The sequence below is a fragment of the Gossypium hirsutum genome, chromosome A01 (assembly GCF_007990345.1).
Source record: "Gossypium hirsutum isolate 1008001.06 chromosome A01, Gossypium_hirsutum_v2.1, whole genome shotgun sequence".
Taxonomy (NCBI): domain Eukaryota; kingdom Viridiplantae; phylum Streptophyta; class Magnoliopsida; order Malvales; family Malvaceae; genus Gossypium; species Gossypium hirsutum.
Window position 1 is genome coordinate 10,996,441 of NC_053424.1, and position 27,357 is coordinate 11,023,797.

Below are 27,357 nucleotides of genomic sequence, written 5' to 3' on the forward strand. Positions count from 1 at the left end.
CACGTTAACTCTACAACGGTATGGTCAAGTGCTGAGTCAACCATGGCAGCATCCAACTCAATTTGAGTCATCGCCACCCGGATGTGCTCGCCTCCAATCTCTCCTCTTGTTCCCACCTCGTCAAAGTAAAAGACAATACATTCCCTTTTAGTATAGTTTTATTTGATTTTTTAAATAAAATTTGTAATTATTTTACGATTTCCTTCGATGATCAACCTCATAAAAAAGGGATTTGAATTTAATAAATTAAGAAGGACTTCCGACAACCACAGTTGAATTTGATTTAATTATTTACACATTTTAAGAAAACATGAATTTAATTAAAATTTAAAAGAAATTAATATTAATTTACTCATTTTTATAATAAATGCACTATACTTTATATAGTTTATATTCACCTTTAAAGAAGCAAAGATATAAACTAATGTAAGTATAATATTTGTGGGTTTGTTTAATTTGGAAGGAAGTTGGGCAAAAATGATTTGTTTCCCTGAAAGTTTCTCCTATTTGGATCCCAAGTTTGTGGATAGTCTTTTGATTGCGGAACCTTTAAATGGACCAATTTTGCAAAAAATATTACTCTTATTTTCCCTTGGTTTGTTTCATTCTACATACCACATTTTTTTCATCCATTGTTTAGCTTATGCTACTTGGACTTGAGGTGAGGCTTGGATAGGGGTATGTGATCTACATTAATTTACTCATTTTTGGAATATATATTTATTAGAGGGCTAAAATGAAAAAATTTGTAAATTAAGGGTTAAATTTGTTGAATTTTTATGTTTAGTATCAAATTGATAGAATGTTTAAACATTAAAGTGCTAAATTTGTTATTCGACCAGAAAAAAAAAAGGCTCACATCAGTACAGCAGTCAAATTTCAAATAGCAGTTAATATTCGGTGACCAAAAAATTTGATTTCGAATAGTTTAGTGACTTAAATTGAAAAAAAAATTAAAAAAATATTAGCCAAAATAGAAGCGGAAAATAATTTAGTGAACATTTCCATATTTTACCCTTATATTTATAATTAACTTAATAGGTATGAAAATGGTGTATTTGTGTTACTTATTACTAAGTTATATATTTTACACATTATTATTTATAATAAATTATAGATAAAACTTATATATCATAAACATCCATTAAATTAAATTTTTATTTAAAATTTGGAATGTATAAAATCTTTTAATCCTTGATTTTAAATATTTTTATTGTTGCATAGATTATTTAAAAAGATAATCATAGTAAAAAGGAAAAAGAAATGATATATGCATGAAGTGGATTCACATGGAAACTTATGCCTTTATAGAACTCAACTTCATAAAAATAAAAATGGAGAATAGATTGTTTTGCTTTAGGATTTAAAACAGTTGAACTGAATAAATAAATTGTTGGAGATTGAAGAATTCTGATCCTTTATCCAGGTTCTCTCATGTTCTTTATGAAAGCCAATCTTCATTTGGTTGGGATTTATTTTCTTCTTTGATTGGATATCGGATTGAATTCTTAATTTTGCTTGATCAGGATTGATGAAGCACAAGATATATTTGGAATACAACGATGGACGTGTATAGATTGGAAAACCTATGCTTTCAGTATGCAAATTATGTGGAAGTCTGATGTCTAATACAACAATTGCTTCAATGGCAACATTGGATGGTCATGGTCAGGGCAGCTGCAAAATTCTGTAATCTCGGAGCCAGGATCCCATCTGGAAGTTCATTATTCTCTTTTCCGAGATCAAGTTTTCACTGGATGGAAAATCATCCCATGCTTTTAGAATTACAATGTGTCTTGGCCTGCGATCACAACATCAAATGAAGGAATTTTAAACATAAAGCAAGGCACAAATGAATCCTCCAGCGCCGTTACTTTTGTGTTGCATCAAGATCAAGAAGGATGACAATGAAGTAGCAGTACCTTTACATATTTCTTATGAAGCTTCAATGCCCCAGTGCAGGCTTTCTTGGCATCCAAATTTCCAGTCATGTCGTTCAAAATCTGAAAAAGCCAAAGCGCTAAGGTGACATAAGACAGCTTTGAATTTTGGCTATCCCACGAGTTGTAGATCAACGTAAGGAAATTGTAATCTTACCTTAACTACATCATCCAGCCCCCAAGCTTGATGCAGTAGTACCGAGCTCTTATCTTTTAAGACACTGGCAACAAGAAAAACAGAAATGGGGAGGGGTGCATCCACGCTTTTAATTTTCATATTTTCTCTCTCGTACTTCCTATACTTCTGGGTTGGTTTTGATTTTCCTTTAGAACCCTCGGCTTTCTCCATATTCAGTTCAAGTTCTTCATACAGAGAGAACAAGTCTGGATCATATTCCAAAGCCCACATCATCTGTAGAAAGTTTAGGCAACCAGAATGCGTAAAAGAATTCATGTGAAGTGTATTGGGACACACAAGTATATCTTCCATGAAGACTACAATATGCATCTACTTATCAGTTAATATGCAAAGCAGTTTAGCATGCATTTTGAATCTGAATCAATAAAATCAGTCAAAGGATGATAACTGTTGAACATACCTCCCATAAGTACAATGAATCACAGAATGAGAACTCTCGACGAAACAAAACTATTAGCATTCGAAAAGCAAAGAGATAGTTACCTCCACCCAGTGTTTCTGTAGAACCAAAATATAAGAACAGAAATATTAGTCTTCGAAGAAGATGTGCAAAGAAAGCACAATGCATAACACTTGAGAACGAAAGATATAAGCTTCAATTCGTACCTAAGTGCTGATGAAGTTTCGGATCAATAACTTGAGTTACTGTGGCCAAATTACTAAGTTGTGTCTGTACTCCAACAAAAGTCTCAGTGCATTGGAAATTTCCTCGCTTTAAGATTTCAAAAAAGAAAGAACACATGTCATAGGAAGGCCACTTAAAAGAAGAAAAAGAGCTCAAACCTTGACAATAGAGATACATAAGCTTATATTAAACCAGTAGGAAGTAGGAACTAGAACTTATCCCAGTACTGGAAAATAGACTTGAGTGCGTAAGAAAAGATAGGCCATCTTGCTGTTATACCTCTGTAAAGCAAAATAAAGTCGAATATAGAAAGTTACCAATCTGCGCATTAGACGCTCAAAGCACCAAAATGCATCTGCTTCATTTTCGAGAAGAATAATCATGGGGGAGCATAGATCACTCATTCCTGCTCAACATTGTTATTAAATCTAACTTTCATAATTAGTATTGGTTACAAATTGCACATAAAAGAAAATGATTAGAAACATATATACGTATATGTCAAGCATATGCCACAACAATCACATGCTAATGAAAAAAAGGTAATGCCATTTTAAGGTGAATAAATATACTTGATTGAGGCAATTAAAATTACAGAAACTATAATCATCAATTTAAAAAGCTGTCCTAGTAATGAAACAAAACTGCATGTAATTACACACCTTGACAATATCCTACATCTATATCTATCCAGGCATAAACAGAGAGAATATCCTGAAGTTTCGATAAATTCTCTGGCTTATTGTAGAATAGCAAAGTCCTGTCGGTGCGTTTGACATAGAGGCCTGAAGGAAACATAAACACAAGGAATGTGGTAATGATTAAGAGAAGAAAGCAACAAATCAAAGAGAGAAATGTATTTGAAATTGAAGACAACAAACCAACCTATTTGATGCAATGTATGCATCCACTGGACTACTTTCATGTCCAAAGGACCATTACTGGTTAACTCCTTTGCCATTTCTGTCCTATTAGCATTTGCATCTGAATAATTCATTACATATCACTACCTGGTTTATTTCACTTTCAGTAAACTATTATTATAAACATGTAAAGTGCAAGTTGTTGTTCCAATAGGGTCGGAAGCGTGTAAATTATTGTACTAAAAAATCACACAAAGTTCAATTCCCAGGGAAGAGAGGTGGATCACATGGATCTCTTAAATACCAAGTCTTTCCTTAGTCAGAATATCCCTTCTATAGTAATTTAATAGCACAATTAAATACTACTATTATACCCTCAAATATTGAAAGAAAAATAGGACAAGAAAGAACACAAGAGTTTTAACGAGGTTCGGTAAATTATACCTACGTCCTCGGGCACTAACACCAGATGATAACTTTACTATCTTCACAATATTACAAACAAATAGAATTCCTTGAGAATTCTCAAATGGGAGAAGAGAGAAAACTAAGAGAGAAAGATTGGTTGGGATGATTGAAATGAGAAATGAGAAGGCCTATTTATAGTTGAGGTTCAAGAACCAAACAATAAATAGCCCATTATCTCAAGGACCAAAAAAAAATTATCCCATGCCACTTTTTCAAAGTCAACTTTAGGGTGCTAAACTTGCACCACTTTGTATTGTTTGCCATTAATGTTGTCTCCCATTAATGTTAACAATCTCCACCTTGAAGATTTGATTAGGATAATCACATCTTCACACACTTCCTTCAACTCCCCAAATTCGATAAAGTTATCTTTTGTAGTGCCTACAAATGCACTCTCGAGCGCCATACACCTGAAGGTGCTCAAATTCTCAGGATGTTAATCAAGTTCAAACAATGATTAAACTTGATTGTTGTTACCACCTTGGTCATCATATCTGCGGGATTATCTGCTGTCGGAATCTTCTGAAGTAGAATTTTTCCTTTTTCAAAGACTTCCCGCACAAAGTGATATCTTACGTCGATATGCTTGGTTCTTGAATGATAGACTTGATTTTTCGCTAAATGAATAGCGCTCTGACTGTCACAATATAAACTTATGTGACTTTGAACAACTCCTAAGTCTTTCAACAATCCATTAAGCCAAATAGCCTCCTTAACAGCTTCTGTAACTGCCATATATTCTGCCTCTGTAGTAGACACAGCTACTGTAGACTGTAAGGTAGACTTCCAACTCACTGGGGCTTTCGCAAGAGTAAACAGATACCCCGTAGTTGAACGACGTTTATCTAAATCACCAGCAAAGTCGGAATCAACATATCCAACTACAAACTGACCAAGTGCTTCATCCTGTTCAAAAATTAAACCAACATCTACGGTTTTTCGAAGATACCGTAGAATCCATTTCACAGCTTGCCAATGTCCTTTTCCAGGATCATGCATATACCTGCTCACAACTCCAACAGCTTGTGAAATGTCAGGCCTCGTACACACCATCGCATACATCAAACTCCCAACTGCATTAGCATATTGGACTTTCGCCATATATTCTCTTTCATCTTCAGTCTTCGGAGATAATTGAGCACTAAGTTTCAAATGAGAAGCAAGTGGGGTACTTACATGTTTTGTGTTTTCATTTACACCAAAACATTGTAATACCTTTTTCAGATATTGCTTCTGATTTAAACAGAGCTTGCCTCTCGGTCTATCTCTACTTATCTCCATGCCGAGAATCTTCTTGGCCTCACCTAGATCTTTCATCTCGAACTCTTGATTCAACTGAGCCTTCAGCTTATCTATCTCATTTTGGCTCTTCGAAGCGATTAACATATCATCAACATACAAGAGTAGATAAATGAAAGATCCGTCATGCAGCTTCTGCAAATATACACAATTGTCATATTTGCTTCTTGTGTACTTCTGCCTTCTCATAAAGCTATCAAATCGCTTGTACCACTGCCTCGGGGATTGCTTCAATCCATATAGCGATTTGTTAAGCTTACAAACCCAATTTCTACCACCAGCATCTGTGTATCCTTCGGGCTGAGTCATATAGATCTCCTCTTCTAACTCACCATGCAAGAAAGCCGTCTTAACATCAAGTTGAGCTAGTTCCAAATTCAACTGTGCTACCAAGGCCAACAAAATTCTAATGGAGGAATGCTTCACAACAGGGGAAAATACATCATTGTAGTCAATTCCCTCCTTCTGAGCGTAGCCTTTAGCTACCAATCTTGCCTTGTAGCGAATATCCTTCTTGCTAGGAGATCCATCTTTCTTTGCGAATACCCACTTGCATCTGATTGCCCTTTTACCTTTTGGTAATTGCGCCAACTCCCAAGTATTGTTCTTCCGGAGAGACTGCATTTCTTCATCCATGGCGCTTTTCCATTTATCACTTTCTAAGCTTTGCATTGCTTCTTGATAAGTGATAGGAATATCATCAACAACGGGAAGGGCGTAGGCCACCATATCAGTAAATCGAGCAGGTTTACGAATTTCTCTCCGTGGCCTTGCAACTGCAACTGGTTCTGGTGTACTTAGTGGTTCTTGGGTCAGAACCTCTTCAACCTCTAATTCCTCCATTGTGGCTGGAGAATTAGACTTATTAACTGGGCAAATCCCCATCTGCTCAAACTCTACCTGTTTTGGAGTACACTCCACCTGCTGTGGAGTATTGCTCGTCTGAATATCTTTATCTGCTACATTTTTCAATGTGGCAGATTCATCAAAGGTAACATCTCTGCTACAGATCATTTTCTTTGTGCTTAAGCACCAAAGACGAAATCCCTTCACTCCAGAAGTGATTCCCATAAAGAGAGCTTTCTTTGCCCTCGGATCTAACTTTGACTCCTTCACATGGTAATATGCAGTGGTTCCAAACACATGTAAGGAATCATAATCTGTAGCCGGTTTTCCAGACCATACCTCTATAGGAGTTTTTCTTTCTAATGCAGATGATGGCAAACGATTAACAAGATGGCCAGCGTATGTCACAGCCTCAGCCCAAAATTACTTGCCCAACCCAGCATTGGACAACATACATCGAACTTTCTCCAGCAATGTTCGATTCATACGCTCTGCCACTCCATTCTGTTGTGGTGTATCCCTAACTGTGAAGTGTCGAACAATACCATACTCTTGGCACACATCGAAGAACGGATCACTTTTATATTCCCCTCCATTGTCCGTCCTAAGCCGCTTAATTTTCTTGCCAGTCTGGTTTTCGATCATAGTTTTCCATTTAAGAAAAACTCCAAGCACTTCATCTTTAGTTTTCATGGTATACACCCAAACTCTTCTGGAAAAGTCATCAACAAAAGTAACAAAGTAGTGTTTTCCTCCCAACGAAGGTGTTTTGGAAGGCCCCCACACATCTGAGTGAATATATTCCAAAATACCTTTTGTATTATGGATAGCAGTGCCGAATTTCACTCTCTTTTGCTTTCCCAGAACACAGTGCTCACAAAATTTTAATTTGCAAGCCTTTGCACCTTTCAACAATCCTTGCTTTGCCAGAATTTGCAAGGATTTTTCGCTGGCATGTCCCAACTTCATATGCCACAACTGCATTGAGTCCAAGTCTTTGTTACCGGAAGCTGCAGCGACTGCTCCAATAACTGTACTACCTTGGTAGTAATACAAGTTATTTTTCCTGATGCCCTTCAATATCACAAGTGCGCCAGATGTCACTTTCAAAACCCCATCTCTCATAGTAACAACTGAACCATTGGATTCCAAGGCTCCCAATGAGATGAGATTTTTCTTCAAACTGGGCACGTACCGAACATCAGTCAGAACTCTGGTTGATCCATCTTTATTCTTTAATTGGATTGAACCTATCCCAACAGTTTTACAGGCATTGTCATTGCCCATATAAACAACTCCTCCATTTAGTTCTACTAAATCAGAGAACCACTCCCGGTTAGGGGACATATGATAGGTACAACCCGAATCCAATATCCACTCATCTGAATGGAACGACGATGATGATGCAACCAGTGATAGTTCAGAGTCACTAGTATCATGCTTAGCAACATAAGCATCTACAGCAGTTTTTCCCTTATTCTTCAGCTTTGGACAATTTTTCTTCCAGTGGCCTTTCTCATGACAAAAAGCACATTCATCTTTCCTGAGTCTGGACTTTGACTTTGATCTCCCCTTTTGAGTTTTCTTCCGAGTGTATGAACGACCTCGGACTACTAAAGCTTCTGTATCTCTGATTGAGTTTTTCTGTTTGTCCTTCTTTCTCTGTTCATAACTGTATAAGGCCGCACAGACTTCGCTCAGAGATATATCACTCCTGCCATGAAGTAGAGTAGTTTCTAGGAACTCAAACTCCTCAGGAAGTGACCCCAACAGCATCAAAGCCAAATCTTCATCTTTGAATGTCTCATCCATATTCAGCAAATCAGTGACTAACTGATTAAATTTGGTGATGTGATCATTCATTGTGGTACTTGGGACGTATGTGAAGCGAAACAGTCTTTTCTTCAAGTGGAGCTTATTTTGACTGTTTTTCTTCAAAAATTTTTCTTCAAGTGCCACTCACAACTTATTTGCAGAAGTCTCCTTTGAAAAAGCATACCTCTGCTCTCGAGAAAGGCATGATCGAATTGTGCCACATGCCAACCGATTGATCGCCTTCCAATCTTTCTCCTGTACATCATCTGGTTTCTCTTCATCAATGGCAATGTCTAGACCTTGCTGAAAAAGGGCATCTAGAACCTCACTTTGCCACATACCAAAATGGCCCGTGCCATCAAAGATCTCCACGGCCAATCTTGCATTTGCAATTGTCGGTCTTGTCTACATGGACGATGTTGAAGCTCCTACACCGACCGTTTTCTCCATAATCTTTCAATATACCTAAGGAAATCTTTTCTGATGTGGAAGATCAGTTCAAACTGCAACCACAGAGCATACTACGATTAACCTTCGGCTCTTGATACCACTTGTTGTTCCAATAGGGTCGGAAGCGTGTAAATTATTGTACTAAAAAATCACACAAAGTTCAATTCCCAGGGAAGAGAGGTGGATCACATGGATCTCTTAAATACCAAGTCTTTCCTTAGTCAGAATATCCCTTCTATAGTAATTTAATAGCACAATTAAATACTACTATTATACCCTCAAATATTGAAAGAAAAATAGGACAAGAAAGAACACAAGAGTTTTAACGAGGTTCGGTAAATTATACCTACGTCCTCGGGCACTAACACCAGATGATAACTTTACTATCTTCACAATATTACAAACAAATAGAATTCCTTGAGAATTCTCAAATGGGAGAAGAGAGAAAACTAAGAGAGAAAGATTGGTTGGGATGATTGAAATGAGAAATGAGAAGGCCTATTTATAGTTGAGGTTCAAGGACCAAACAATAAATAGCCCATTATCTCAAGGACCAAAAAAAAATTATCCCATGCCACTTTTTCAAAGTCAACTTTAGGGTGCTAAACTTGCACCACTTTGTATTGTTTGCCATTAATGTTGTCTCCCATTAATGTTAACACAAGTAACTTGCCTAGATTTGTCTCTAAAGCTACTACAGGGTTTCGAATGGGTTGACAATCTTCGGTGATTACAGGTGCTGTAATATATTTTCCACTTCCAACAACAGGAAACATTTTACTACATTCATTCTTCAATCTAACATATTGTTCCCTGAGATATAGAAGTGAGAAAAAGAAACTCAGAAAACGATCTTGTGATGAGGAAAGAGGATTGGCAGAGAACGATCCCTCAAGATTCAATATCCAAATAGATCAAAATCGTTAAACAGGTGAAGTGGACTACCTTCGGTGCTGTCGTATCTGCTTCCTTTCATCAAATGTGCTCATAGGATGATAACAGCCAAGTAGAAACTCCCAAACTTCTCCTCTAATTGATGGATGGATCCCCTATGTTTGCCAAATACATAAAGAAATAAACTTGATGGGCAGAGACAGAAACAAAAGAGCATAAATATGTACATGCATTGAAGTCCCATAACCATAGCCATGCACAACATCTATGATCTTCTACATATAAGATTCAGAGCTAAATGTTACATGAAACACATAGATGAGTTCATTTTTTGTTCTCTTGTAGTAAGAAACCATCAAGACTCTTTCATGGATTCATTCCGCATGTTCTAATTCCTTTTTACGGTGTATGGATCAATTCTCACTGATGGTCTAAAAAATCAAAAGGATAACAATCTACATTTGAATATTGTTTTGCTGAGTTTCTTTATCGACTGCAAATAAGAGATGGACAGGGTGTTAGTTGCAAAGGATATCAAATATATGAACAATTGCATATAAAAGTGCAAGCAAATCATCCATCTAACTTAAATATATTTAACATAACTACAATTTTGTTTGAATCAATTGAAATGTAGAAAAGATAAATAGTTTTGAACATTAACATGAACTTACCCCACGATGAATCCAGTTTAGAGTTTTGCCTATATCCAATTGGCCATCTGAAGAAAATGCAGCTAGCCATTTTCTTACACTTAAGTTTTACCAGGCTGCATAAGCAAATACAAAGATATTCATCATATAAACCATATGCTTTAATCTGGAAGTAGAATTTTAGTTTATTTTTTTGCCATGAAAAGCATTGACTTGAAAATGTGATGATCATGACAAGAAACTACATTATAAACCAAGTTCATTGACTCAGTTTTTAACTGCACTCTTTCTACGTACGTATAAATTCAAGATCAAATCTCAAAATGATCATACCATCAAATCCTCTATTAGATAAATTCACCGCTAATGCTAAAGTCCAATCAAATTAGAGCCAATAATGAAGATAAAGATATTTTCCCCTTAAATCTAAACAAAAATAAACATGCTTCCTTTCCAAATTTTTCTTAAACATGGATACAAATCGTCAAAATTTTTTTTTTCAATTAGTAAAAACAAACCTTGATCCTAAATCTGGTTGCAAGAACATCAGTGGAATCAGGCCGGACCTCATAATAAGAATCGGCGGGTTCTGAAGGAGCCCCCCACATTTACCCGGAAAGGACTAATAAAAGTTTTCTGTTATTTTGTTTCCCCCTTTTTTGCACCCAAAAAAGGGTTTTTTTTTCTTTTGTTATTTGCAGCTGACCTACCAAAAGCTGAAACCTTTGAATAGAAGAAGAAATACCTAGAAAGAAAAAAATCAAAGGAATGCAAGGGAAAGCGGAGAAAATGAAGGGCTCAGCCAAGTTAAGTTCTTCAAAGAACAAGGGGAAAAAGACTATTTGTCTTCCTTTGTTTTTATTCTTTTTTGGAACGAAGGTTAAAAAAAAAAAGAACAAGAAGTCTTCTATTCTTGGTTGTTGATGGATTTATAGCTTTATATGGTGAGTGATGGTGATGGTGGCAGCCATGGTCGTAGGAAAGAAAGCTGTCATCTCACATACACACGCACAAGGATATTAAAAATTAAATTACATAGAAAAAGTAGTTAGCCGTTTTATGCGTTGATTTTAACCGTCTCCCTCTTGTTTTCTGTCTTTTGTCTAAATTTAACCGTCAATTTTCAAAAATAAAAAAATAAAAAAATTATGTACTTATTTAAATCCCACCAAAATTTCAAGCTCCTGTTTTTATATTTAAGGCTTAATAGCAACTTTGACTACTAACATTTATATATTTTATCAAAATAGTCTTAATTACATCTTTGAGCTTTTTTTAGCCATCAACTTTTTTTTTCAAATTACGTTTTTTAATATATTTGATTAAAGTATCATTAAAAAAGTTAACGAGATGATGTTTGTCGTTAATCATGTTCCATCCACTATATAAGATGCAGACATTTTGACTAAGCTTGTACCACCCTCTCGGTTTAATATAGTTCAAATTCAAGTTAGTGTTGTCTCTTATGAAGTTCTTAAGACCAAGAAAATGTTAAGAGTAACTATATTTGTTGAGTCGGTTGGTATTTGTTATAGTAGTTGTAACAGTTGGCTTTGTTGGTTAGTCAACTAAAAAGTTATACTTTCAATTTATCGGTTAGTTATTATGTAACACCTCATACCTGTACCCGAGATCGGAATAGGATACGAGGCATTACAGAAATTTTCAGAATAATTTCAATTAATTTATATCATTTAGTATTCATTTTCATGTTTCATGTAACATCCTTTTCATATTATAATTCTCGTATCATATCAATTATTCTATCCGTTGAATCATTGGAGTTCCAATGGATTTTTAAACAGTACACTCAAAGCGTACATTTCCATATTCCATCAATTCATATTCAGAAATAACCCTTAGGACGTTTAATCATTAAGCATTCTCTCGAGTCACATCTCATGCAACTGTAGTGAATCAGGATTACCTTTTCAGGTCAAATCCTACCCACCTTAAGTTATCATAAGGAATCATATATCGTGTAACCGTAGCGAATTAGGATTACCTTTTCAGGTCAAATCCTATCCGCCTTAAGTTACCGTAGTGAATCAGGAATAAATCCTATTCACTTTAAATTACTATAGTGAATCAGGAACAAATCCTATCCACTTTATATTCTCGAAAAGGCTTTTGTCAGATTAACTGTCCAAGTTATCTATTTCTGCAACACATGCAAGAACTCTTTCATTTGGGAAATCACCTATATCCATCCGGAACCCAATATTCAAATAGATTTTATCCCTTTCAAGTAGTTTCAAAACATGTATTATTTATTTCATTTCAACATCTATACATTTCACATATTCAATTCAAACATATTTACATTCTCATTCAAGTTATACGAACCTACTTGACTAAATTGCAGAAATACAAAGATTTTGGGGCATTTTGGTAATTTACCATTTTCCCAATTTTCACCCGATCTTAAATTAATAATTTCATTCAATTTATTAATTTAGATAATAAAACAATTTATTCCCTTCAATTTGGTCATTTTTGATATTTTACAAAATTGTCCCCTAAAGTTTTACTTTTATTCAATTTAGTCCTTGAGCCTAAAACATGCAAATTAACCATACTAGCTGAATATTCATATATATTTTCCTCCTCCTCCTCTCCATTCCACATCCTTAATGTATATAACATGCTTATAAGTAACATTATCTATAATTTCACTATTTACTTATATGTATATTCAAAGCTGTCCATTCGTGTCATGTCACTAAATTATTTTTATCTTAAGATACATAACTCCAAATTAAGATCCTCTAATTTTTCCCTGAAACTAGATTCACATATATTCTTACCATAAAATTTTCAGAATTTTTGGTTTGGCCAATAAGTACAGTTTATTCTTTAAATTTACCCATGTTCTGTTGTCTGACAGTTCCGACCCTTCTTCGCTAAAAATTAATTATCTTCTCGTATGAGATTTAGATGATGTTCCCGCTTATTTATCTTGAAGATAAACTCCTTAAATATTTTAAAAATATAAATTTAAACACTTAATTATTTTTATCCAATTTTTAATGATTTTCCAAAGTCAGAACAGGGGAACTCGAAATCATTCTGACCTTGTCTCACAAAATTTATTATATCTCATAATTCACAATTTCATTTCTTACACCGTTTCTTCTATAAGAAACTAGACTCAATAATATTTAATTCCATATTTTTTTCATCCTATAATTTGATTTCTAAAATTTATGGTGATTTTTCAAATTTAGCCTACTGCTGATATCCAAAACTGTTTTGTGCAAGATGTTTATTTACCATGTTTATAACACCCTTATTTTCTTTCTTTACACTATTTCTCATTACTTTCTCTTATTTTCTCTTCACTAACATATCAAGAACATAAAACCTTATATAAGAAAACTCGACATTAACATCATTTCCATACTTTTTTCAATAGTATCAAACTTAAAAATATATTGAAATCTTGATGTTCTTACCTTGTCTCATTGATTTCAATCTTTAACTTGATTCTCTCTCTCCTCCAGCTTCTATTTCTTGAATCTAACTTGATATTCTAGCTCCTCGTAGTCTCCTTGTCATCTTTCTCTCTTGATAGCTAAGGAAATTCTTTTGATTTCTAAGTGAAAATGGTGAATTTTTGGTGGAAGGACCAAATTGTAAAGAAAAGAAAACTTTCTTTCTTCTCTTTTCTTCTAACGTGAATTGCATGGATGGAAAGATGATAGAAATTCTTCATCTTTCCTTCATTATATATTAAATAAATTAATAATAAAATAATAATAAATAGTAAAATATATCATTAAAATATTAAAATAATATTTATCTTAATTAAATAATTATAAAATATCATCAACATCATCATTACTTTCTAGATTTCTCTCTCTTCCAATTGACCATTGATAAACCATAATATATACATATTTTTACCCCATGCTTGACATATTTTTGGATAAATTATCATAAGATTTAGTGAATTTGATGCTACTAATCCTTTAAAATCATGTTTTATACTTAGGTAAGCATAAGAAGGTGAAAAGGGCAAGTAACGGGCCAAAAACAGACAAAATGAGCTTATCTCAATATTTCACATAGCCTAGGCACTTTCACGTGGGTAAACCACACACCTGTGTGAGACACACGGGCAGGCCACACGGCCGTGTGGCATGGTAATGTCGATTAAAAACCAACTCAGAATTACACACAGCTTGAGCACCTTCACACGGGCGTGGCACACGGCCGTGTCCCTGTCGAGCCCAAGTTTAATTATACTCAAAAAGGCTAATTTTTAGGGTTTTGAAGCATTCTAAAGTCCATATAAACACCCTAAAAGAGGATAAAGGAAGACACGAAGAGCAGAAGGCAGAAAATACTCAATAACAACTATTGGAATAACTCGGAAGCAGGAATTACGTCAAGACTGAAGATCTCCATTCAATTTCTACTGAAGTTTTTAGGTTTCTTATGTTTTGTTATTTTTCTAATTTTGAGATATTTTCCCCCCTCATTATGAACTAAACTCCTTAAGTACTTGAGGGAGATGAAACCTAAGACAGATCTTATTACTATTTGAATTATATGATAAATACTTGTTCTTATTCTTAATTATGTGTTCCTAATTCTTGCTTTAATATTTCAGGATATTAATTCAAGTTTGATGTGCTTATTCAGTGGAGCAAAAGTCCCTGTTTAAGAGTAGATCTTCAATAATTAATCGGAGTTGCATGCAATCCTAAAGATAGGACGATATAAATCTGCCGGATTAGAGTCAAATCTAATAAGGGAGTCCATAGATCGAATTAATACAACAATAGGGGTTTTAATTAGAAAGAGATTTCAATTAATCAACCTAGAGTCAGTTGTTGTTTTAGTCTCGATAGAGATATTAACATAAATCAGGGATTTCTACGGATTAAGTCAAGTGAATAAATCGTCTAATTCTGAGGTAATAAGTGAAGTCTAGGTAGATTCTTCTTTGGGTATTGTCTTCTCCATCGGTTTTCCAACAGTATTTTCCAACTTTTATCTCTATCGTAATCTTATTCAATAAAATAATTAGTCTTAGTTTAAAACATCCTTTAATTCTTAGGCTAGATAATAAAAAGATAGTAATTACTAGTACTTTTAGTCCTTGTGGATACGATATTTCCGGTCTCACCATAACTATACTACTATTCGATAGGTGCGCTTGCCTTAGTCGAATTTTTAGTTAGTTTAGTGATCATCAAGTTTTTGGCACCGTTGCCGGGAACTAAGATATTATGAACACTTAATTTTTATTACTTTAGCTATTTTTATTTTTATTGCAATTTAATTTTGTTTTTATTACTAATTTTTCTTTTATTTACTACTGGCAGGTTTTTATAGTTTATGACTAGAAGAAACCTGTCAGGATCTCTACTTTTTGACAGCGAAATTGAAAGCACAGCTCGTAGAAATTGTAGAGAAATAATGCGAAGTTTACGGTATATAGAGGAAGAGCACGATGACGACACCACTAATACCGAGGAGATGGCTGAAAATCAAAATAATCCGCTGCCGCCTGTGGTTGTCGCAAATCCAGTGAATCAATATCCTACTATTCGTACTATGTACGACTATGCTAAGCCCAATTTAACAGGAACTGAATTGAGTATAGTTAGACTTACTGTTGCTACAAATAATTTTGAACTGAAACCTAGCACGATTCAAATGATACAACAGTTTGTTCAGTTTGATGGTTTGTAGGACGAGGATCCAAACACTCATTTAGTGAATTTTCTAGAATTCTACGACACCTTTAAGATCAATGGCGTTTCTGATGATGCCATTCGCCTTCGGTTATTTCCCTTTTCATTACGAAATAAGGCTAAACAGTGGTTGAACTCGTTACCACGAGGGTCAATCACTACTTGGGAACAAATGATTGAAAATTTTTTACTTAAATATTTTCCTCCGACTAAAACGGAAAAGTTAAGGAATGATATCTCTTCTTTTGCGAAGGAATGATATCTCTTCTTTTGTGCAAATGGATATAGAAACACTTTATGATGCATGGGGGAGATACAAAGACTTATTGAGAAGGTGCCCTCACCATGGGTTACCTCTTTGGCTACAAGTTCAAACTTTCCACAACGGTTTGAATCCCTCAACTAGACAAATGATCGACGCAGCTGCTGGCAGAACCATCAATAATAAGACACCCAAAGAGGCTTATGAGTTCATAGAAGAGATGTCACTGAACAATTATCAGTGGTAAGTCATGAGGACAAAGCCGAGAAAAGCAGCCGACGTTTTTAACATCGACTCGGTTACTATGCTTTCAAATCAGGTAGAACTTTTGAATAAAAAGATTGATGGTTTATTTGGTTCTATGCAGGTACATCCAGTAATGCAGTGCGATGCAAGTGGAGGTGGAATAAGCAATTCAGGATACCCACCCTACGGCCCCAACATGGAGAACGAGCAAATGAATTATATAGGTAATAATCCTCGACTTCAAAATAATCCTTATAGTAACACTTATAATGCAGGTTGGAGGAACCACCCAAATTTCCCATGGGGATGCCAAGGGAATCAAAGACCACCACCCCTCCAGGCTTCCAACAACAACCTTACCAGCAAGAAAAAATTCCGAACCTTGAGGAGATGATGAAAAAGTTTGTTTCAATAGCGGAAACCCATTTTCAGAATACTGAAACTACACTTAAAAATTAACAAGCATCAATTCAAGGGCTCGAGAATCAAATAAGATAGCTGGCTAAGATGATTTCAGAGAGACCACCAGGGACTCTACCTAGTAACACTAAACCCAATCCAAAAGAGCATGCGAAAGCAATTACACTAAGGAGTGGGAAAGTGTTAGCTGAATCTGAAAAGAAGCTGCCACAAGAAACTGACAGAAACGAAGATGAGGAGGTAAAACTTAGGAACAATGAAAAACCGGTGCTGAAGGTATATAAATCACCAATCCCATATCCAGCAAAGTTGAAGAAAGACCGCATGGATGCATAATTTGGTAAATTTCTTAAACTTTTTAAATAGCTGCGTATTAATTTACCTTTTGTTGAAACTATCTCACAGATGCCGACTTAAGCAAAATTTTTAAAGGAGCTTCTAACAAATAAGAGGAAGTTTGAAGAGTTGTTTATAGTAGAACTCAATGAGGAATGCTTAGCCATACTCCAAAATAAACTGCCAACCAAACTGAAAGATCCAGAAATTTTTACTATTCCCTGCTTAATTGGTAGTTTAAATGTTGAGAAGGTACTAGCTGATTTAGGCGCTAGCGTTAATTTGATGCCTTACAAAATGTTCAAGTAACTTGGCCTTCGGGAGCCAAAACCTACTAGGATGAGTATTCAACTAGCTGATAGATCTGTTGAATATCCTAGGGGATTTATTGAAGATGTACTTGTAAAAGTAGATAAATTCATATTCCTTGTTGATTTTGTTGTGCTTGACATGGATGAGGATGTTGAGGTGCTTTTAATTTTAGGTCGCCTATTTTTAGCCACTGTTAGGGCTATTATTGATGTGGGTGATGGTAAACTTGTGCTTAGGGTAGGTGACGAAGAGATTATGTTTAAAATTTATGATGCCATGAGATAATCTAGAGAACAAGAGGACTCATGTTATTTTATTGATTCTATTGATCACACTACTCAAGATTCTTTACAGGAAATCATACATAAGGACACGTTGGAACTGTGTCTTGCCCAAGGAGAGGAGGTAAATAACGATGATTCTGTGATAGGTAAGACAAAAGCTAAACTAAATTCTAATGACCCTTCACTAAGACAGAAGAGTTATGAGGGTATTGGGGTATTAAGGTAAACAATGAATTAAAATTAAAACCCTCCGTTGAAGAACCTCCTAAATTAGAATTGAAGCAACTACCAAATCACCTAGAATATGCGTTTATCAAAAATAATTCCACATTACCAGTTATCATTGCTTCAGATTTACAGCCAACTGAAAAAGACGAATTACTTCAAGTATTGAAGGAGCATAAAAGTGCTATAGCTTGGAAGATTTCTGACATAAGAGGGATCGGTCCTTCTTTCTGCACACATAAAATCTTAATGGAAGATGAATATAAACCTTGCATGCAAGCTCAAAGACGACTGAATCCTAACATGAAAGAAGTCGTAAAAGTTGAGGTAATTAAACTTCTAGATGCTGGAATTATTTATCCTATTTCTGATAGTTTTTGGGTGAGTCTTGTGCAGGTTGTCCCTAAGAAAGGAAGCATGAATGTTGTGGCTAATGAGAAGGACGAATCGATCCCAACACGAACAGTCACGGGGTGGAAAGTTTGCATTGACTATAGAAAATTAAACGATGCTACAAGAAAGGATCACTTCCCCTTACCATTCATTGATCAGATGTTGGAAAGATTATCTGGGCATATGTATTATTGCTTCTTAGATGGACTCTCGAGTTACTTCCAAATCCCAATAGCTCTTGAAGACCAAGAGAAAACGACATTTACATGTCTATACGGTATATTTGCTAATCGACAAATGCCTGTTGGATTATATAATGCCCCTGCTACTTTTTAGCGATGCATGTTGGCCATTTTTGATGAACTCGTAGAAGACATTATGGAGGTATTTATGGATGACTTCTCGGTATTTAGTAACTCTTTCTATCTTTTCCTTAAAAATTTAAAACGTGTCCTAATGAGATGTGAGGAAACGAACCTTGTGCTGAATTGGGAAAAATGTCACTTCATAGTTCGTGAAGGGATTGTGTTAGGTCATAAAATTTCTAGCAGGGGGATCGAGGTTGACAAAGCAAAAGCTGAAACTATTGAGAAATTACCTCCCCCTAATTCAGTTAAGGCTATTCGAAGCTTTTTAGGTCATACTGGATTTTATAGAAGGTTTATTAAAGATTTCATGCTGGATTTTATAGAAGATTTATTAAAGATTTTTCTAAAATAGCTAAACCTTTAAAAAATTTACTAGAAAAAGATGTGCCTTTCAATTTCAGGCAAGAATGTTTAAAAGCATTAATACTCTTAAGGATAAATTAATTAATGCTCCAATTGTACTAGCATCTGATTGGAATTTACCCTTTGAACTAATGTGTGATGCGAGTGATTTTACAATAGGTGTGGTTCTTGGATAGCGAAAAGACAAGTATTTTCAACCGATCTATTATGCTAGCAAGACATTGACAGCCGTACAAGAAAATTATACGATGACTGAGAAAGAATTGTTAGGTGTGGTTTTTGTATTCGATAAATTTAGACTATATTTAATATTATCTAATGTTGTCGTTTACACTGATCATTCCACACTTCGATACCTCCTTACTAAAATAGATGCAAAACCTCGACTAATAAGATGGATTCTATTGTTGCAGGAATTCGATTTAGAAATTCAAGATAAGAAGGGAGTAGAAAATCTTGCAGCAGATCATCTATCTAGATTAGAAAACCCAGATCTCAAGGAGCTTGATGAACATGAGATAAATGACTCATTCCCTAAAAAACAACTCTTTGCTATATCTGACTCTGAGGAACCTTGGTTTGTAGACATTGCGAATTATTTAGCTGCTAACATTACACCAAAAGGGTTGACACATCAGCAAAAGAAACAATTTTTCATTGATGTGAAAAACTATTTTTGGGAAGATCCTTTTCTTTTCCGCATATGTGCAGATCAAGTAATTAGAAAATGTGTCACGAAGTCAGAAGCAATTAAGATCTTGGAACATTGCCACTCAGGATCGACTGAAGGACATTACAGTGGGACTAGGACCGCACATAAAATGCTCAGATCAGGTTTTTATTAGCCCACACTATTCAAATATGCCAACAGGTATGTTACTTCTTGTGATAAATGCCAACGAACAAGTAATATCTCTAAACATGACAAAATGCCGTGTCTATTTGGAAGAATCGAAGCATGACTTACACGGGTAGACCACACATCCGTGCCTATTTAACAGCCTTGACCACGATCTGAAGCAATCGCACACGGGCATGTCACATGAGCGTGTCACACAGGTGTGTCCCTGTCGAGCCCAAGTATAGTCCTATTTAGAAAAGGCCACTCTTGAGGGCTTTTAGGCATTCTAAAGCCTATTTAAATACCTAAGGAGGCACTTAGAAGGAACACACGGGGTAGGAGGCAAGGAATTACTCAAAAAAGCCGATTGATCCATCTCAGAAGCTGAATTATCCTTCAAGACTAAAGATCTCCCTTCAATTTCCCTCAGGAGTTTTGGGTTTTCTTTATGTTTTGTTATCATTATTCTTTCGAGATGTTTTCTTTCATAATTATGAACTAAAACCCTTAAATACTTAAGGGGAATGAAACCTAAAAAGGATATTGTTATTATTATCTGAATTGTATGATAAATATTTGACTTGTTCTGAATTATGTGTTCTTGATTCTTATTTTAATATTCCAGGATATTGATTCAAGTTAATGTGCTTATTCAAAGGAGCAAAAGTCCCTGTCTAAGAGTAATTTGTTGTAATTAAGCGGAGTTGATTGCATGCCTGGAGATAGAGTGACAAGATTTTGCCGAATTAGGGAGAAACCTAATAAGGAAGTCCATAGATCGAGTTAATGCAACACTAGGATGTTAATTAGAGAGAGATTTCAATTAATCAACCTAGGGTTAGACGTTATTAGTCTCGAGAGAGATAATAATATAACCTAGGGATTTCTACGGATCAAGTCAAATGAATAAATCATCTGATTTAGAGTCAAATAACAAGTGAAGTCTAGGTGGATTTTTCCTTGGGTATTGTCTTAATTAATCGAGTTTTTCCCAAAAGCTTTTCCCCAATTTTCTCTCTGTGCACCCTTAGTTTAGTTAATTAGTTTAGATAAACAAATCCCTTAATTTTTAGGCCAGATAATAAAAAGAAAGTAATTACTAGTACTCTTGGTTCTTTTAAGTTCGACAATCCGGTCTTGCTAAAGCTATACTACTGTTCGATAGTTACACTTGCCTTCATTGTGATAATAGTTAGTTTCTAGAACGGTCCATTATAAAATTATAAAACTTATTGTACGTATCATATATCACATCATATCACGATCAAGTTTTTGACGTCGTTGCCAGGGAACTAAGATATTAGGAGCACTCGATTTTTATTACTTTAGCCATTTTACTTTTATTGCAATTAAAATTTTTATTTTCTTTTCTAATTTTTCATTTATTCACTTCTGACAGGTTTTTATAGTGAATAACTAGAAGAAACCCATCAGGAACATTACTTTTTGACAGTGAGATCGATTACACAGCTCGCAGAAACCGTATAGAAATAAGGTGAAGCCTAAGATACAAAAAGAAAGAGGAAGAGGACGATATTTCCACCACAATCGAGGAGATGGCTGAAAATCAGAAAAATCCGCTACCTCCTGCGATTGTTACTGACCCAGTAAATCAGAATCCTGCTCCACGTATTATGTATGATTATGCTAAACCTACTTTAACAAGAACTGAGTCAAGTATAGTTAGGCCTGCTATTGCTACAAATAATTTTGAACTGAAACCTAACACAATTCAAATGATCCAACAGTTTGTTCAGTTTGACGGTTTGTAGGACGAGGACCCAAACGCTCATTTGGCTAATTTCCTAGAGTTTTGTGACACTTTTAAAATTAATGGCATTTCTGATGATGCCATTCGCCTTCAGTTGTTTCCTTTTTTGTTGAGGAACAAAGCAAAACAGTGGTTGAACTCGTTACTACGAGGGTCAATCACTACTTGGGAACAAATGACCGAAAAATTTTTACTTAAATATTTTCTGCCGGCTAAAACGACTAAATTGAGGAATGATATCTCTTCTTTTGTGTAGATGGATCTAGAGACACTCTATCACGCATGGGAGAGATGCAATGACCTCTTAAGAAGATACCCTCACCATGGGCTGCCCTTATGGTTGCAGGTTCAAACATTTCACAATGGCTTGAATCCTTCGACTAGATAGATGATTGACGCCGCTGCTGGTGGGACTATCAATAATAAAACACCTGAAGCGACTTACAAATTTATTGAAGAAATATCACTGAATAACTATCACTGGCAAGTCATGAGAACAAAGCCGACGAAAGCAGCTGATGTTTTCAACCTCGATGCAGTTACTATGCTATCTAACTAGGTAAAACTCTTAAATAAAAAGATTGACGGTTTGTGTGGTTCTACTCAGGTATATCCAGTGATGATGTACGATTCAAATGGATAAGGAGCATACACGAAATATCAATCCTTCAACCCTAGCAACGAGGAGGAACAAGTCCAATAAATGGGTAACAATAATTCTAGACCTCAAAATAACCCATACAGTAATACCTATAATGCAGGTTGGAGGTGCCATCCTAATTTCTCATGGGGTAGTCAAGGAAATCAAAGGCCACAACACCCTCCGGGTTTTCAACAACCACTTTACCAGCAGGAAAAGAAGCCTAACCTTGAGGAGATGCTAACAAAGTTTATCTCGGTGTTGGAAACTAACTTTCAGAATACTGAAACAGCACTTAAGAATCAGCAAACGTCGATCCAAAGGCTTGAAATTCAGATAGGGCAGCTTGCTAAATTGATTTCAGAAAGATCATCAGGAAGTCTACCTAGTAACACCGAACCCAATCCAAAAGAGCATGTGAAAGCAGTTACACTAAGGAGTCGGAAAGCGTTAGCTGAATCTAAAAAGAAGCTACAACAAGAAGCTGACAGAAACGAAGGAGAGGAAGTAAAACCCGAAAATAATCCAATGCCAAAAGAATATAAACCACCAATCTCATATCTAGCAAAGTTGAAGAAAGACCGCATTGATGCACAATTCGGTAAATTTCTTGAACTTTTCAAACAACTGCATATTAACTTACCTTTTGTTGAAGCTATATCACAGATGCCTACATATGCAAAATTTTTAAAGGAGCTTCTAACAAACAAAAGGAAATTTGAAGATCTATCTACAGTGGAGCTTAATGAGGAATGCTCAGCCATATCCAGAATAAACTACCAACCAAACTAAAAGATCCAGTAAGTTTTACTATTCCCTGCTTAATTGGTAGTTTGAATGTTGATAAGGCACTAGCTAATTTAGGCGCTAGCATTAATTTGATGCTATATAAACTGTTTAAACAACTTGGTCTTGGGAAACCTAAACCCACTAGGATGAGTATTCAATTAGCTGATAGATCTGTTAAATATCCTAGGGGAATTATAGAGGATGTACTTGTAAAAGTCGATAAATTTATATTCCCTGTTGATTTCATTGTACTTGACATGGATGAGGATGTTGAAGTGCCTTTAATCTTAGGTCGTCCACTTTTAGACACTGCTAGGACTGTTATTGATGTGGGTAATGGTAAATTGGTACTTAGAGTAGGTGACGAAGAGATTATCTTTAAAATTTATGATGCCATGAGATTTCCTAGGGAACAGGATGACTCATGTTATTTTATTGACTCTATTGATCAGCTACTAAAGATTCTTTTTAGGAAATCATACATAAGGACACGTTGGAACTGTGTCTTGCCCAAGGAGAGAATGGGGTGATAATTCTGAGATAGGAACTTGACTGAATCTGAATGAACCCTCCCTACGACTAGCAGAATATGAGGATATTAAGGTAAATGGTGAACCTAAGCAAAAATCCTCTATTGAAGAACCTCTCAAATTGGAACTTAAACAATTGCCGAATCACTTGGAATATGCATTCCTTGGAAATAACTCTACATTACCGGTAATTATTGCGTTTAACTTGCAACCCAAAGAAAAAGAAAAATTACTCCAAGTCTTAAGAGAGCATAAAAGGGTCATAGCTTGGAAAATTTCTAACATTAAAGGGATCATCCCTTCTTTTTACACCCACAAAATTTTAATGGAAGATGAATATAAGCCATGCGTACAAGCCCAAAGACGACTGAACCCCAACATGAAGGAAGTTGTTAAAGCTGAGGTAATTAAACTCCTAGATACTGGAATTATTTATCCTATTTCTGATAGTTCTTGGGTAAGTCCAGTGCAGATTGTTCCTAAGAAAGGAGGTATGACTGTAGTAGCCAATGAGAAGAATGAATTAATCCTAACAAGGACAGTCACAGGTTGGAGAGTTTGCATTGATTATAGGAAGCTAAATGATGCCACGAGAAAAGATCACTTCCCCATTCCATTCATTAACCAAATGTTGGAAAGATTGCCGGGGCACATGTACTACTACTTTTTAGACGGACGCTCTGGCTATTTTCAAATCCCAATAGCTCCTGAAGATCAAGAAAAGATGACATTTACATGTTCATACGGTACATTTGCTTATCGTAGAATGCCTTTTGGATTATGTAATGCTCCTGTTACTTTTCAGTGCTACATGATAGCCATTTTTGACGAACTCGTAGAAGACGTCATGGAGGTATTTATGGATGATTTCTCAGTTTTCGATAACTCTTTCCATCTTTTCCTTAAAAATTTAAAACGAGTGTTAATAAGATGTGAGGAAACAAACCTTGTGCTTAACTGGGAAAAATGTCACTTTATGGTTCAAGAAGGTATTGTGTTAGGACATAAAATTTCTAGTAAAGAGATTGAGGTTGATAAATCTAAAATTGAAACTATTGAAAAACTACCTCCCTCTAATTCTGTTAAGGCTATTAGAAGCTTTTTAGAATATGTTAGGTTTTATAGAAGATTTATTAAAGACTTTTCTAAAATAGCTAAGCCTTTGACTAAATTACTAGAAAAAGATGTGCCTTTTAATTTCGATCAGGAGTGTTTAGAAGCATTTAATACTTTAAAGGATAAACTGACTAAAGCTCCAATTATAATTGCATCTAATTGGAATTCACCTTTTAAACTAATGTACGATGCGAGTGATTTTTTACTAGGTGCAGTTTTGGGACAGCGAAGAGATAAACATTTTCAACCTATCTATTATGCTAGCAGAACTTTGACAGCCGCACAAGAAAACTACACCACCAAGGAGAAAGAGCTGCTAGCTTTGGTTTTTGCATTCGATAAATTTAGGCCATATCTAATATTGTCTAAAGTTGTCATTTATACTGACCATTCCACTCTTCGCTACCTTTTGACTAAAACTGATGCAAAACTTTGACTCATTCGATGGATCTTATTATTGTAGGAATTTTACTTGGAGATTAAGGATAAGAAAGGAGCTGAAAATCTCGCGGCTGACCATCTCTCTAGGCTTGAAAACTCAAGTACCAAAGAGCCATGTGACGTTGAAATAAATGATTCATTCCCTAAAGAACAATTTTTTGCTATATCTGATTCTAAGGTACCTTGGTTTGCAGATATTGCAAAATTTTTAGCCGCTAACATTATCCCAAAAGGGTTGACACATCTGCAAAAGAAGCGATTCTTCACTGATTTGAAAAACTACTTTTGGGAAGACCCTTTTCTTTTCCGTATATGTGCAGATCAAATCATTAGGAGATACGTTACAAGGACAGAAGCATTGAAAATCTTGGAACATTGCCACTCAGGACAGACTGGAAGACATTATAGTGGAAATAAGACAGCATATAAAATCCTCGAATTAGGTTTTTATTGGCCCACTCTATTCAAAGACACCAACAAGTATGTTACTTCTTGTGATAAATGCCAAAGGACAGGTAATATATCCAAACATGATGAAATGCCTCAGACATATATGCTCTTATGTGAAATTGTAACACCCTTAACCCCGTCCCGTTACCGAAACAGGATTACAGAGTATTACCAGTCATTATAGTATATTTGCACATAAACAAGTATAAATGCAATATTATCCATCTAAATATAACTTTAATGGGTCCACAGTACTTTACAATTGTAATTAAAATAAACCGGGATTCGATCCTAAAGCTTAGTAAAATTTTCCTGAAATTTTAAATTTTCTTGTTTTGAACAGTACTACATGCCCGTGTAGCTAATTTAACATGCCCGTGCGGCATGGGACACGAACGTGTCCTCAACCCGTGTACAACACTGACTTTTAAACACGGCCATGAGACACGTCCGTATGGCTTGCCCGTGTACTAAACTGACTTTATGACACGGCTGTGGCAACCAAGGCACACGCCCGTGTGACAAACTATGTGAACTCAAAATGAACCTTGTATTTTAAAAATTTATCAATCCTGCAAATACCAATATTAAACCAATCCAAACGCATTTTATATATTATCTAATACTTAAATTTAAACACTTATCATGTATTATTATCAATTATCAATTTACTTATTTCACTATTACAATCACAATCCAATATAACACACTTAAGACATCCTAGGTACATGCCATTACCGATAATTAACATGCTTTACTTTTTCTGAGTTTGGGATCGACTTATGATGCTGATTCGACGATCTGTCTTTAATCTAGCCTGTGCACGAAAACAAACCGTACGCTGAGTATGAACTTAGTGGTATTTCTAAGTGGTATTTCTATAAACCGATACTTAAGTCAACAATAAATCATATATCAATAAACCTTGAGAATTCAATCTATTACTCCTAATAGTTCAATCATTTGATTTTGAAATATAATGCTAAGATCTTGTTAATCACTTTCGATGAAATGTATACAGTTTCAATGTTTATTCATTATCTGTCGATTTTTCATATTTATTTAGTAATAACTTGTGTTCAGTATCATTTAGACATTCAATAGCAGTCCATTATTCAATAACAATTAGTTTTTCAGTACTTTCACTTATAATTCATTTGAGTAATTATATTATTCACCTTTCATTCAATATTCTGTACTATCTCATTTCAATAACAGTTAATATTCTTTGGTAACAACCAATTGATCTTTATCGTTCAGTATCAGTCAGTCAACAATAATAATCGGTTAATCAATAGTATTCATTTATTCAGTATCAATTGTTTATTCTGTAACAGTCAATTATTCAGTAGCAGACAGTCTTTAATACTTTTCATTACCCCTATTAACATGACTCGGGCCTGGACGGATACACAGATCCAACCCACACACCGGGGATAGTATACAGTGTTTAATCGGCCGAAGCCAGAATACACCGTAAGGGTAATAGTAACAATAGCGGTACACAAAGTACCTCATCAGAACAAATCCGAAACAGTAACAGTCAGATATGGAGTACCTCTTCAGAACGAATCCGAAACAGTCAAAGTAGTCGACACATATAGTGTCTCATCGACACACAGGCAGAATATCCCTGAACACTTCCAATCCTATAGCATGCCAATTATATCCGACTAGCCCGACACTGTTAATAGGGTATTCAGTCAACTTTCAAATTTTCAATTTCATTCGTAATTTAATTTCACTTCATTTCAATACCTTTCTTTATCAATTCACATGTAATTCAATTTTAATACAACATACCTTTTAATTC

At 35.2% G+C, this 27,357-nt stretch overlaps 2 non-coding genes and 1 pseudogene across 2 annotated transcripts; all 3 read right to left on the minus strand.

Moving 5' to 3' along the window:
• Positions 1-1,354: 1,354 nt before the first annotated feature.
• On the minus strand, positions 1,355-11,032 carry LOC107917278 (rab GTPase-activating protein 22-like; annotated as a pseudogene).
• A 4,970-nt stretch (positions 11,033-16,002) lies between these two features.
• Positions 16,003-16,109, minus strand: LOC121208308 (small nucleolar RNA R71). Its single transcript, XR_005903264.1, has one exon. It is a non-coding gene; the product is annotated as a small nucleolar RNA R71 (small nucleolar RNA).
• Positions 16,110-21,801: 5,692 nt separating this feature from the next.
• LOC121206614 (small nucleolar RNA R71) lies at positions 21,802-21,908 on the minus strand. The gene has a single exon (XR_005901679.1). It is a non-coding gene; the product is annotated as a small nucleolar RNA R71 (small nucleolar RNA).
• Between the last annotated feature and the right edge of the window lie 5,449 nt (positions 21,909-27,357).